General features: G+C 43.9%; 1 long non-coding RNA gene across 2 annotated transcripts; it reads right to left on the bottom strand.

Moving 5' to 3' along the window:
• Nucleotides 1-249: 249 nt before the first annotated feature.
• LOC121075667 lies at nt 250-7,213 on the bottom strand. 2 transcript variants are annotated; one of them, XR_005823093.1, is made up of 3 exons: nt 6,778-7,213; nt 5,990-6,120; nt 250-2,395 (listed from the first exon to the last, which is right to left on the bottom strand). It is a non-coding gene; the product is annotated as an uncharacterized LOC121075667 (long non-coding RNA). The 2 variants fall into 2 exon arrangements; XR_005823092.1 differs by having other exon boundaries at nt 250-2,748; nt 6,778-7,212.
• Between the last annotated feature and the right edge of the window lie 4,348 nt (nt 7,214-11,561).

Raw genomic sequence — 11,561 nt, forward strand, 5'->3', positions numbered from 1 at the left:
TGGAAATGTGAAACAGGCAGCGGTCACAGGCACAGCAGCTCTCAACAGCCCCAGCTGGCCCTGCTGACACTCCATCAGCCAGCCTCAGACAGTTCCCCACCCCGCTGCTGCTACTGAAACCAGCTTTGCCAGGGCACTGCTCGTGGCCAGCTGCTGGGGAGCTCTCGGCACCACCCCGGTGCTCCCGGCCAGCAGTGATGGCACCCAGCCCCTCTCAGGCTCCAGCTCCTGCACAGACAAGCACAGGACACAAGAACAAGGCACACAAGATCCAGCGCTCAAAGAACTTCTGTGGGTTAAAAGCAGCCTGATAAATCACGTTCCTTCTATGCACGCGTTTATTCCCAGCACTTGTTCTCTGGTGGTGCCCTTTGTGGTTGAGTCAATACTGACAAATTCTAGGTTTTTAGTTCACTAACCTAATGAAGTTTGTGAGACTGAAACAATTTTGTGGTTATACAGTGAACAGACAGTTTGGGGTGGTTGTTTTCTCTTCTCACTGAGAGAGCTACAGCCCCTCATAAGGTTACCAAATACCTTTAGGGTTCTTTTTTTGCTCAGGTCTCTGTCAAGGTTATGAAGCCTTGTAACACTTATCTGGAATTTCCAGATGTCCCTCTGTACCCTGAAACACTTTTAGATCAGGTTGTATGTCATCTGGAAATCCCAGCCAGCTATCTGAGCAGGACACCCGCAATTAAAACTTGGTCTCTAGGAGGTGCTGAACAAAACTACCGTAATTCATTTCTCTTAGCTTCAAGGACCAAATGAAAACAAAGGGCTTAATTCAACTCTGGATGGCAAAATAGTCCATTGACTTTAGGGGAAAAAGAGCTGAAATTAAAGTGGGATTTTTAAACTGCTATGGACCAGATGTTTTGTATTATGGCTACAATAGCTTCTGCAGGATATTATCTGCAAAGTCCTTTTGGGATCTTGTGCAATGAGAGATACTATATAAACACTGATATTAATTATCCTGCTATTGTGAATGCTTATCAGTGTTCTGAAATTTCAGATGTCTCATGTTAACATTATGGCTTTTAAAATATGGCTTACATTAAAAACAAGTGGTTTTGCTTTCAGTCCCCAGAAGTACAGAACAATAATCTAAATAAAAAGGGGACCTACTTGGACTGGAGTGTCAGTTCAAGGAAACAAAGCAGCTTGGGGTGACCTTTGCACCAAGCCTCACAAACCAACCCTCCCCTTAGGTCTGTGAACATGAAAGGCTTACATAGCTCTACCTGAACATAATTCCTGGCAATGCTGTGAGTTCATGTCCCAAGCTTTTTTTTAAAAAAAAGCAATAACATTTATGAATAAATCCTCTAATCACCTACAGATTTTCTTCGTTAGTTCTAATTCTTCACATATATCTTAAACAGATGCCAGTTAGCACTAAATGCACTTTGAGCTGTAGTAACTGGCAAATTCTCTAAAATATCATTTACAACGCTCAGTTCCGTTAGAGATCAATACTTTTCCCATAAATCCCACCTATTTTCTTAACTCTAAAGATCCCTTAAAATTTGGCAGTTACGCAGCCGCTTGGTAAGTAGTTTAACAGCTGCCTTACGTTAAGTGTTTTACCACAGTGCCACCTGGTGGGGCTCTAGAAGTGAAATCTTTCACTAGCGGTTGGTTGGGCATTAACAGACATTTTGGAGGAAGCAGTAATGCGAGCCCTGCCGTCCAGACAAGAAGGAAATGGAGAAATAGGATTTTTGTTCTTCAGTGCTGCCTACAGTCTCAGCACATGGAAAGAGTAAGCATTGTTTCCAAGAATGCAGTGGCAGCACCGGGCATATTGGAAAACCATCGGACTGGAATCACAGAAGATTGAAGAGATGCACAAGATATGTACAAATATTTGCAAGTGTTACTGCTTAACATGTTAACCCTATTCAAGTAGGATGTGCTTACACATGTAGTGTGCTAACAAACGTAAGCCAAGCTTGCAAGTTTATTACTGCTTGTGGTGCTCTGTAGTCCCCTCAGGTTTTGGCATGGCAAGGCAGTCCCGACGTACAGTGCCCGTGGGGCTGCAAGCTGGAGAGCAGCTTGGCCATTCTTGGTTCAGAACTAGAACCCAGAAGTACAGCTGAAATCTGAACAGCGATGGGAGTCAAGTCGTCTGGGTGCCAAACCAGCAGAGGAGTTGATTAGTTCAACTTTCAGCCCCTGAATGCTTCTTTTTAACCACTGTTTTGAGCACACTTATCTGCGTTTTCTTCAAATCAGATCACTTCTGAAATGAATCTCCTTGTCATTTTCACTTAGTCCTTTTAAGTTTGTGTTGCAGAGTGGTTTTTGAAAGGCTGCGTCAATTACTTTCAGGTAAAACCAAACCAGATGCATCCAGCAGCACCCTTTGTGCACTCCAGCTGCTGCTCTTAGTCCACAGAGAAAGAAGAGAAGTTGCATCCTCAGCACCAGCTGCCTCAATCTGCAGTTCCAGCCCTCCTGAATTTCACAGAATTTTTACTTCATACTGTAGAAAAAATCTAGATAACACTTCCTGATTACTACTTATAATATTGGTGGTAGGTGGACATTTGGACAAGATGATCTTGGAGGTCTTTTCCAACCTTGATTCTACGATTTCTCCTTTCATACTTCTGAACTTTCTGAACTCCAGTATTGCATCTGCTTATCTTGATGCATCGTTTGTTCTCATAAGTCACAAAAGATAGTTCATTACCCTATATTTGAATCATGCCAGTGCCACTGTCTACATTTTCTAAGCTATACATTCAAGGAAAAAGAAAGATTTTGTCACATACTCAATAACAGAATCTCCTCTATGCATCTGTCCCACCTCACTCAACATTATTGTTCCTCTCATCTTTGGTATGAAAAATCATCTATCCGACAGATACATTCAAGTCTTTTGTGTAGCACTGGGCCACAAAAACAAAAGTCAGTTCATAGAGGGCTTTGTCCCAGTTACTATTATTCCTTTCTGTAGGCAATCCTTCTCAGCACAACTTCTAACAATGAGAACATCAGTCTAGTATGGAGAACATTGTGCTTCACTGTACAACCATTACAGATATCTTGCACAACTTTCCTCAAATATGCCGGCATCTGACTCAAATCAGTATGCATGTGGTAGCAGCACTACTTCCACACCTCACAAAAATTTGTGACTGGAGCATTAGAATGCATCTGCAGCTAACCTGGAAGATCAGTGGCATCCTTCCAAAGACCTTTCCAGTAAAAGGAAAAGGGCAAGTTCATGCGTTAAACTGGAGTGCCTTCTTGGTTTTGTGGATTGGTAAGATTTTTGTTTCAGTGGAACTCAAGACTTATCAGAAAGTGCATCTGAGCACTGGATTGATGCATTTACCTGATTTCCTCTGCCACACAGAAAACCTCATCTTAAATACAGATTCAGAGATTAATGTAGATTAACTGAATTAACTGAATCTATATTCAAGTGGTTCAGTAGGAACCACTCTCACCACAGCTCCATCCTAGGAGCTGCCTACAAAAGCATGCTTCAGTGCTAAAAAGGCCTGTACACCATCTAATTATGTGGGAACAACTCCTTGAACTTAAAGACCAGCTCATTTTTCAGTACCATTCTTTACTGTCATAAGCAGAAAAGCCAGGATCAGCTGTCCTGTTACCTGTGACAGCACTAATACTTGTGGTCAAGACAGCAGTCATTCTGGACTTAAATTGCTGCAATCTAACAAATATCATGCCACAGTTGATTACTCATCTGAATATGGCTAAACAAAGGTCATTAAAGGCACATTGAATTTGGCATGACCAGATCCACATATTACAATGCAGTAATAAAAATTTGTACCGGTGCAATTTAGTTAAAATCAGAGCATTTGTGTGTTCAAAGTATTTGTGAAATATACAAGTAAGCAAGCAATAACTATAAAAGAAAATAGCCTAATTGTATAAACATTGATTTTTTTAAAAAAATCATGCAGTATCTCCATCAGGCACTCATCTAAGGAGAAAGGAGGCATTCTGAGTAGCCACTCTAATAGATGAAATATCTCAGCCTTCAGGCTATAAATCAACTTCTAATTGTTGAAGACTAAGGAGGGAGTTTATGTAGAGATTACTTTATGCTCAATTCTCTGAGTTTTCTATTGATTTAAAAGGAAGGTCAAGCTCTAGCTGCCTGCTCCAGGGTTTCCTCTATGAAACATCTGTGTTTGATCATTGCTAGGTAAAGTATAGAGAATTAAGAGAATGCCTAAGAGAAGGTGCCTAAGAGAAGGCATTGAATCAGGAACCAATAGAGTCTGTCCTTAAGATACCTGTTGTCATGATTTAACATGTAGTGAGAATAAATAAATACAAAATATATTATACATTAAAGTCTTGCCTATAAAGGGGTGCAGTCTAAGAGCAGCAATGAATAAAAAGCTGGATGGCTGGGTGAGGCTGGAAACCCAGTAAAGTCAGCTTATTTACTATCAACAGCACAACCAGGACTGCAGTTCCTTCACTGCAGGATGTGAATCTGCCCTATAGCATGCTGCAGGGCTTTGTCTCTGTCCCCTGCACTCCTTTTCAAGTTACAGTCCTGCCATTTTTACATCAGTATTAAAGGGTGGAAGGTAAGAGCTCCCTGAAGTAGCTCATCTCAGAGCTGCCCTGGAGATCATACTGCAGTTTAGTGGTGCCCTGAAGGTAAGACAAGACCGAGCAACACCAAGCCTTTGATCTGAATGCTCATCCTGGGCTTCTGCAGTCTCCTTTTGGAACGTGAAAATTGTGACTCCTGGCTAAGCCCAGGATCAGCGTGGCAGTTCCAGAACAGCTGGTAGAGGGATGAGCAGCACCTTCCCAGTGACTTTTGCTGTCAAAACCTATACCTCAACATCTTACTGCATATCAGCAAGCTTTTAATGGTACCAAAACACTCCTCTGCCTATACATAAGCCTTTAATTGGTCAACACCGCTCGACTGGGGACACCCTTTGCTAGCCTTTAGTTATAATGGGATACAGGATAAAGAGCTGAAATACTTTGGTGTCCCAGGCCTCATTTTATGGACTTGCCATACCCTAGGGTGAAAAGTGGCTCCACATAATTCAGTTACCTTATATTGCACTACTTAAAATCAAGCCTAAAATAATAGTTACAAATCCTTAAGAAATGGGTGAAAAAAAATAAGATTTTTCTACTCACAATGTGGTTGCAGCAAAGAGATCACTTTTCCTTCACCCTGCTGACATCCTAGCTCACTCCTGTTGCAGTACCAGTGAGGGTCTGACTTCATGCACCCTGCCTTTCCACCTCCCTCCCCACAGAGCAGCACACGTCAGCTTTCACACCGACCTTCCCTTCGAGCCTGCGGGAGGTGATGCCCAGGCCCCTAACCCAAACACAGGCAGTAGTGACAAGGCCATGCTGACTTTGCACATAAAAGTAGCAGATAGAGCAACGAGCAATTGCTATAGGTACAGATGTCTGCCTAATGTCAGAACAGGCGTAGATAAATTCAGAAGTAAGCAGGTGCTTGCCTTAGATCTGTTAGATTAGCACAATGCTGTATTGCCCAGGATTGATATCCAGCAGCACTACAAACATCACAACTCATCACCACGTATATAAAAGTGCTTATGCCAGTGATACAGACCTTTTGCCCATAAAGCAAACTAATGTCTGACTGGTATGAAAAATGAAGCACCCAAACCCACTGCAGAAAACAAGTAATCTGTCATGTATGCTGACGGCCCAGGACTAAATACTTCTTTGCTAGAAAAGAGATTTGCTGAATCTGCAATATACAGATTATGCCTGTCTTTTACAGCCCTATGACAGAGCGATTGCTGTTATAGCAGAGATGAACCTCAGACTTGTTCTGCTCCCTCTTTAAGTTGGGGACTACCTGAAAACCTTCGTAATCCCCTGGGGAATTATAGTTCATTATACTATAAGCCTTCTCATGCATTTAATAGGGCAGCATGCAACTCTTCACATCAATTAAGTGTAAAATTCTGTTCCCTACCTTTAGTGGCTAGTCGGCATTCTTCAGAAAGAAATGTAGCATTCCCAAGAGTTTACGTCCTGTCTGTATCCATTAAAACTGTGTGCAATGCATGCATCTAAATGGGTTCGCTGTATATAGGTTGCTGTTGCCTGTCAACAGAGATTGGATGGGATTAGTATTTAATCAACATAGTTAAATGGTCCTCTTCTTAGACATCCAACAACAGTACATGCACATAACATACAACAGTATTGGAATGGAAATGCTTTCGCTATGACAGCTGAATTCCCCAAATTCAGGCCTGGCTACAGCATGTAAGAACAGATGCAGGACCAGAGCACTGAGCATTCACAGCCTGGCAGGAGCTGGCTCCAATCTTCCTATTCACACCCTTAATGGGTATCACATTAGCCAGAGCCTACTCATGCAGAAAGATGTCTCTAGTCAAGAGTTAATTATTAATAGATAAATTCAATAGAGAGATTTAACAAAAGATAAGATTAACCCAATTCAGGTATTTCAAACACAGATCTCTACGTTAGTCTGTCTGGCTCTTTAAGCATTTCTTTCATGTCTACTGCTATGTATATGAGTACTCCATCATAACTTGGCTACTGCATTCCTCCTCCTATTATCTGGACATTAACTTCTTTAGGAAGTCTTAGCTTTGGGGCACACTAACACTTTACTATATCGCTGGTTTTAAAACTGTAAGCTTCTCTGAGGAACAAGAAATAGCAAGTTGCAGCATCAGGATGCAGTCCATGTGCCTGGTACAGAAGGAGATTTATACTAGCAGAACTTACACTGCTGACCCAGAGGAATAAAGTCAGATGCCCAGGAAGACAAGCAGGGCAGACCAGGGACTGGGCCAGCTCCAACCAAGAGCAGATGTGGCCAGTCAGTGAAGCAGGTCCAAAGCCAAGTCATGAAGTCCACCCACAGGTTGGGGTCAGGATGGGGCCCAGCGATCTCCAGGCAGGTCCATGCAGGTGATACAGGCTTGGGGTCCAGGTGGGAGATAAATACACAGGGTCTGCCTGTAGCCAGGCACTGTGTGGCCAAGCTGGAGCCCAGCACATCCCAGGACAGCCCAGAAAGGGGCTGAGCCCCCTCACTGGGCATAAATAGGCTCCGGGCCCCCAGGTGCACGGAGCAGGTGAGGCTGCTCAGGGCCGTTAAGGCTTATTAATGCCCTCGGGGCCCTGGCATGGGAGAGGTATAAGCATATGAAAAGGCTGCTCCTGTCCTAAAGGGCCTGTCTAACTGGGGGGAGGGCTTAAGAGCAGGGTAAGATTTTTTGAGAGCTAACTGTTGATCCAGTTGCATGTGATTATAGATGCTTTTCAGTTTGTTTCAGTCATTTAACCATCGCTTCTGCCTGTAACAACTTTTCCAGAGCAAATCAGTAGAAGATGCTAGACAAAGCAAAATATTATAAATTATTAGAAAGATTTTACTCTCTCTACTTTTTCACCACTTTTTTTTTTCCATAGTTAGTCTCTTTACGCTGCAGAGTGATGTTAACATTTCAGTTTCTGTATGGAGAAGCTAAGTTTGTTTGCTGAGAACATAATTGGCTGCTTCTCCTCCTGACTGGCAAAATCACATTTCGAGAATCCATAAATAAATGCTACTAATAAAAATAAAGAGACACAAAGAAGCCATCTGATTAATTTGCAGTGAAAGGCCAAAGAAACCACAAATTGTAGGATGGCTGGTGCCATTTTGCTTTTACAGGTGGCATATAAAAAGTCTAAAATAAATGTGTTTCTTTTCAAAGAAATATAAAAAAAAAAAAAGATTCCAGTGTCAGTATCTCCCTTGTTTCTGTCTTTCCTTCCTTCCTTTAAATGTTTCAAGCTCTAAATTTGTTCAGCAACTAGGAAAATACTTGTAAAGCCCATTAATATTTACAGATATTTAGTGGCAGGAATAGCAACTTCCTTTTACATTTCCCAGCGGACGCTTCATGCTTCATATTTCACCGAGCCTGTCACAGCGCATTACATCACTCTGGGAAGCCGAAATAAAGATGAATCATTTGTGAAGCTCCTGTATCTCCTCCTGGTCAGCTTTTCCAATCGCATCAGAGTAAACTGATAAAGAAGCAGAAGGCTCCCCTCACGATGAACAGATAAGGTTTCAGATGTACTGCTGACGGGCCATTTTTCAGAGAAAAGGGGCTGGCATAGGAGATGCATCCAGGAATTGTTCTGGCTTTGAGCTTTTCCCCCATCCCCTCCACTTTCCCCATTAGCGCAGCAGTGCTTGGATGTCCTGCCCACGTGAGAGCCTCCAGGGGCTGACCGCCGACCACCGCTCACGTTGGGCACCGGGGAGGAGTGGCACGCAGCATGTGGCACATGGCATGGCCAGCCCCAGCTGGGAGCCGCGGCACCTGCAGGCTGCAGGTTTGGTGTCCATCCAGCTGCCAGCCCATCGCCGTGCTTCCAGCCGCCTGTCGTCCCACCGCCACCTCTCGCCTGGCAGCAGTCTTTGACGCGCCGTGCTCGGTAGCGTAAGGAAATACTCAGCTTCTCACCCATGGTGCTGTGGATTTAGATATTGACTTTTGGGATCAAAAGATAGTTTTAGCTGATAATATCAGAGGGCCAGCCGAATAGAAATAAGGAAGAGGTTTAATCCTGAAGGTGAGGCACAGCAGAAGCAGCTGGGAATACCCGTTTTTCAGAGAAGGAGAGAACAAAACATTTCGGTGGCACGCCAATGGCCACCTTTCTGCCTCCTCAGTCCCGTGTGTGTCAGCCCCAGCCCCAGCGTGCCCCCAGCACGGAGCTGCCCCAAGGGACGGCTCCACTGGGGAGCCGGGCTGCCGTGGGAAGTCTGTGTCTGCTTCTGAGCTGCCACAGATGTCCGTGAGATCTGGGGTCCTCACGCGTTTTGGCTCCCTTTTTCCCAATTTTTAAATTTGGGTGAGTGTTTCTGGTGGGATGGCAAGCAAATTATCTGTAGTGACTGTGAATATCAAAATGAGTTTTGAAAGGAGGAGAACAAAGACATGAAAAATATTATTAGAGGAATTATATGGACAGCAATTTTGTATCAGTACAAAGGATCTTGTACAATTATAATTTTGGAGTTGGACTCAATGATCCTTGTGGGTCTATTCCAGCTTGGGATATTCTCTGATTCTATAATTTTCCTTTACAGATAATTTATTTTTCACTACAAAATCCAAAGTTCTTTTAATTACAAAGAAGGGTCTTTTTTAAAAAACTATATAAAGTTCTCTGAATCAGTATTAAAAACACACTCTGTTTAAAAAAAAAAAAATGCTGTTACATTTTTGTTCTCTGTAACACAAACACAAACAGTTTTTTTGTCTGTTTTTATTTTATTTTTTACTTTAAAAGTAGCTTGTAATTAATCATGGATAAGCATATGTTGCTGACTTCTATCAAAGCACTTGATTTATTTTTTTGCTTCCTTAAAGGCAAACACTGTTTATACCAAATTATAGCAAAAGTTTATGTTATAAAACATACAAAGTAACTAGATAAATCTGTAAAATTAATAATATATCTGCCGTGTTTTGACATTGCCAACTTACAGCTTGAGCTAATTTCTGCTGAGGTTAGTGGACACTTCACCCACTGAAAACAACGGAAGAATTACTGCTGCCTCCTCTGGAACAAGCAAAAGCCCAGTCCCAGGATATGTGATAGCTGCTGTATATCAGGAATATCACAAATCGGCATGAAATTGAAGCAGTTACACTGAAACTGTAATTTCTCATCCACGATTTTCCTCATATATTTGAGTCGCGTGTCAGGGCAGGTGGAATCCTGCTCGCAGCAGCAGAGGAGCAGCCAGTGCAGGCTGTGTGTGATGACAAACTGACGACCTTAACTGAACCATGTAGAGGAAAACATCAGTCGTACAGCCTTGTAGAGACCACGAGTGCATGGATAAACCTCTTTCACCCACACCTGTGCCTCAGGGACATCCTGGAGTTAAAGTACATGGACTGCAGGCATCGACAATGCACGCAGTCTAAAACAAAGTAGAAATATGCATGTAAAAGTCCGATATACAAGAAAATGTGAACTTCTGACTTCCTGACATTTTCACTCTTGAGGTCTCGGCACAGCTCTGCCCCGGTACGCACGGGAGCTCTGCGGAGCGCCGTGCCCCAGCAGCCCGAGGGGACGCGCGGCTCTGGCCGTTTCCCCTCCGACACGTGGGGCATAAATCAGGAGGGGGACGTCTGCGTCCAGCTGGAACGCCGCTGCGAGAACATTTCTCCTCTCTTCTATTTTTAAGGGACAGAGATTGTTCTCTAAGGAGTGAACAAGAAATATGTAAAGAATCATCCAGGCTCACTTACGGAATATTTTTTCATTACTATCTAAGGCGAGGTCTCTGTATGATGTTGTCAGATAGTCAGATTTTCCATCTTCTGAGCCAAACCTTTCAGTACTTTCTCAATCAAAATTCCAATCGATCTGTCATTGCTTATTTTAAGTAAATACAATCAGATTAAGGCCAGGTTTCAAACATGAGTGAAAGCTCTTTGGAAGATGGGTTACCATGTGCAATGCTTGCCCAGGTTTTGCTGGAGAAATGCTCCTGCTGATGGCAAGTCCTGGTTCTGCTTTCGGAACATGACTGGTGCAAAGAAGCGCTGAAGGGAGCGTGTCTCTGGGACACGCAGTGTGCCAGCCCTGGGGACCCCTCCTGTTTGCCCCACGGTGCGGCACCCCCGGGAGGGGGCTTTTCACAGCCTTGGCAGTTTACTCGCCTTCTCTGTCTTCTTCAGTTCTTTCAAAAATGAGGGCAATACAAGCTCAAACAAGTTCTCCTCCAGACAATGCAATCTGTTTTGACACGCATGGCGTGACAGGGTGGTATAAAGCCTTTCCCTTACCGCAGAGCTGTCAGTTCTCTTCTGCAACCTGTGATTATTTTTATGGAGTATATTTTAATATATACACCCCGAATGCTTAGAGATCACCTGCGTGCCACTCTGCCGCAGGCATTTCCAGGCCATGGCACCCAAGCCCCCTGTACCTGGTCACCTGTGATCCTGGTGCTGCCCCTACATCTGCCCGGTGGTTTGCGTAACTGGAATTAAAAATGTACGAGGAGCAGCCCTGGCATGAATGTTAATCACCAGTGGTTCATCCTGAGAAACATGCTGCAAATCCCTTTGAGCCCTGCCTGTTTCAAAGAATAAGAGAGGATTAGGGAGAGACTTGTTCAGCTCAGTTTGTTTTTACTGGAGCAAAGTTCCCCACTGGCTGCCGGCAGCCGAGGAAGCGAACATTTACATACACAGTCTTCCACGGGGAAAAATCTCTGATATCGCAGCACAAAGTCATAACGCGCCAGATGGCACTTGCTGCTGGCTGCACAGGCTGTGCTGCTCACTGGGAGCTGCCAGCGGTCGGGGCTGAGCCGCGGAGCCCCTGGACCAGCAGCCCAGGTACCGGCATGGCCAGCTGCCTGGCCCCCGGCTGCTGCAATGGGGGGCATTGGGTGCCAAAGCCACCAAAGCCACCACAGAAACATTCCCATTGAGAAGGAGTAAAGGGCTCGGGTGTTTTCACCTGAAGAACAACTTCTG

The sequence above is a fragment of the Cygnus olor genome, chromosome 10 (assembly GCF_009769625.2).
Source record: "Cygnus olor isolate bCygOlo1 chromosome 10, bCygOlo1.pri.v2, whole genome shotgun sequence".
Classification (NCBI taxonomy): Eukaryota; Metazoa; Chordata; class Aves; order Anseriformes; family Anatidae; genus Cygnus; species Cygnus olor.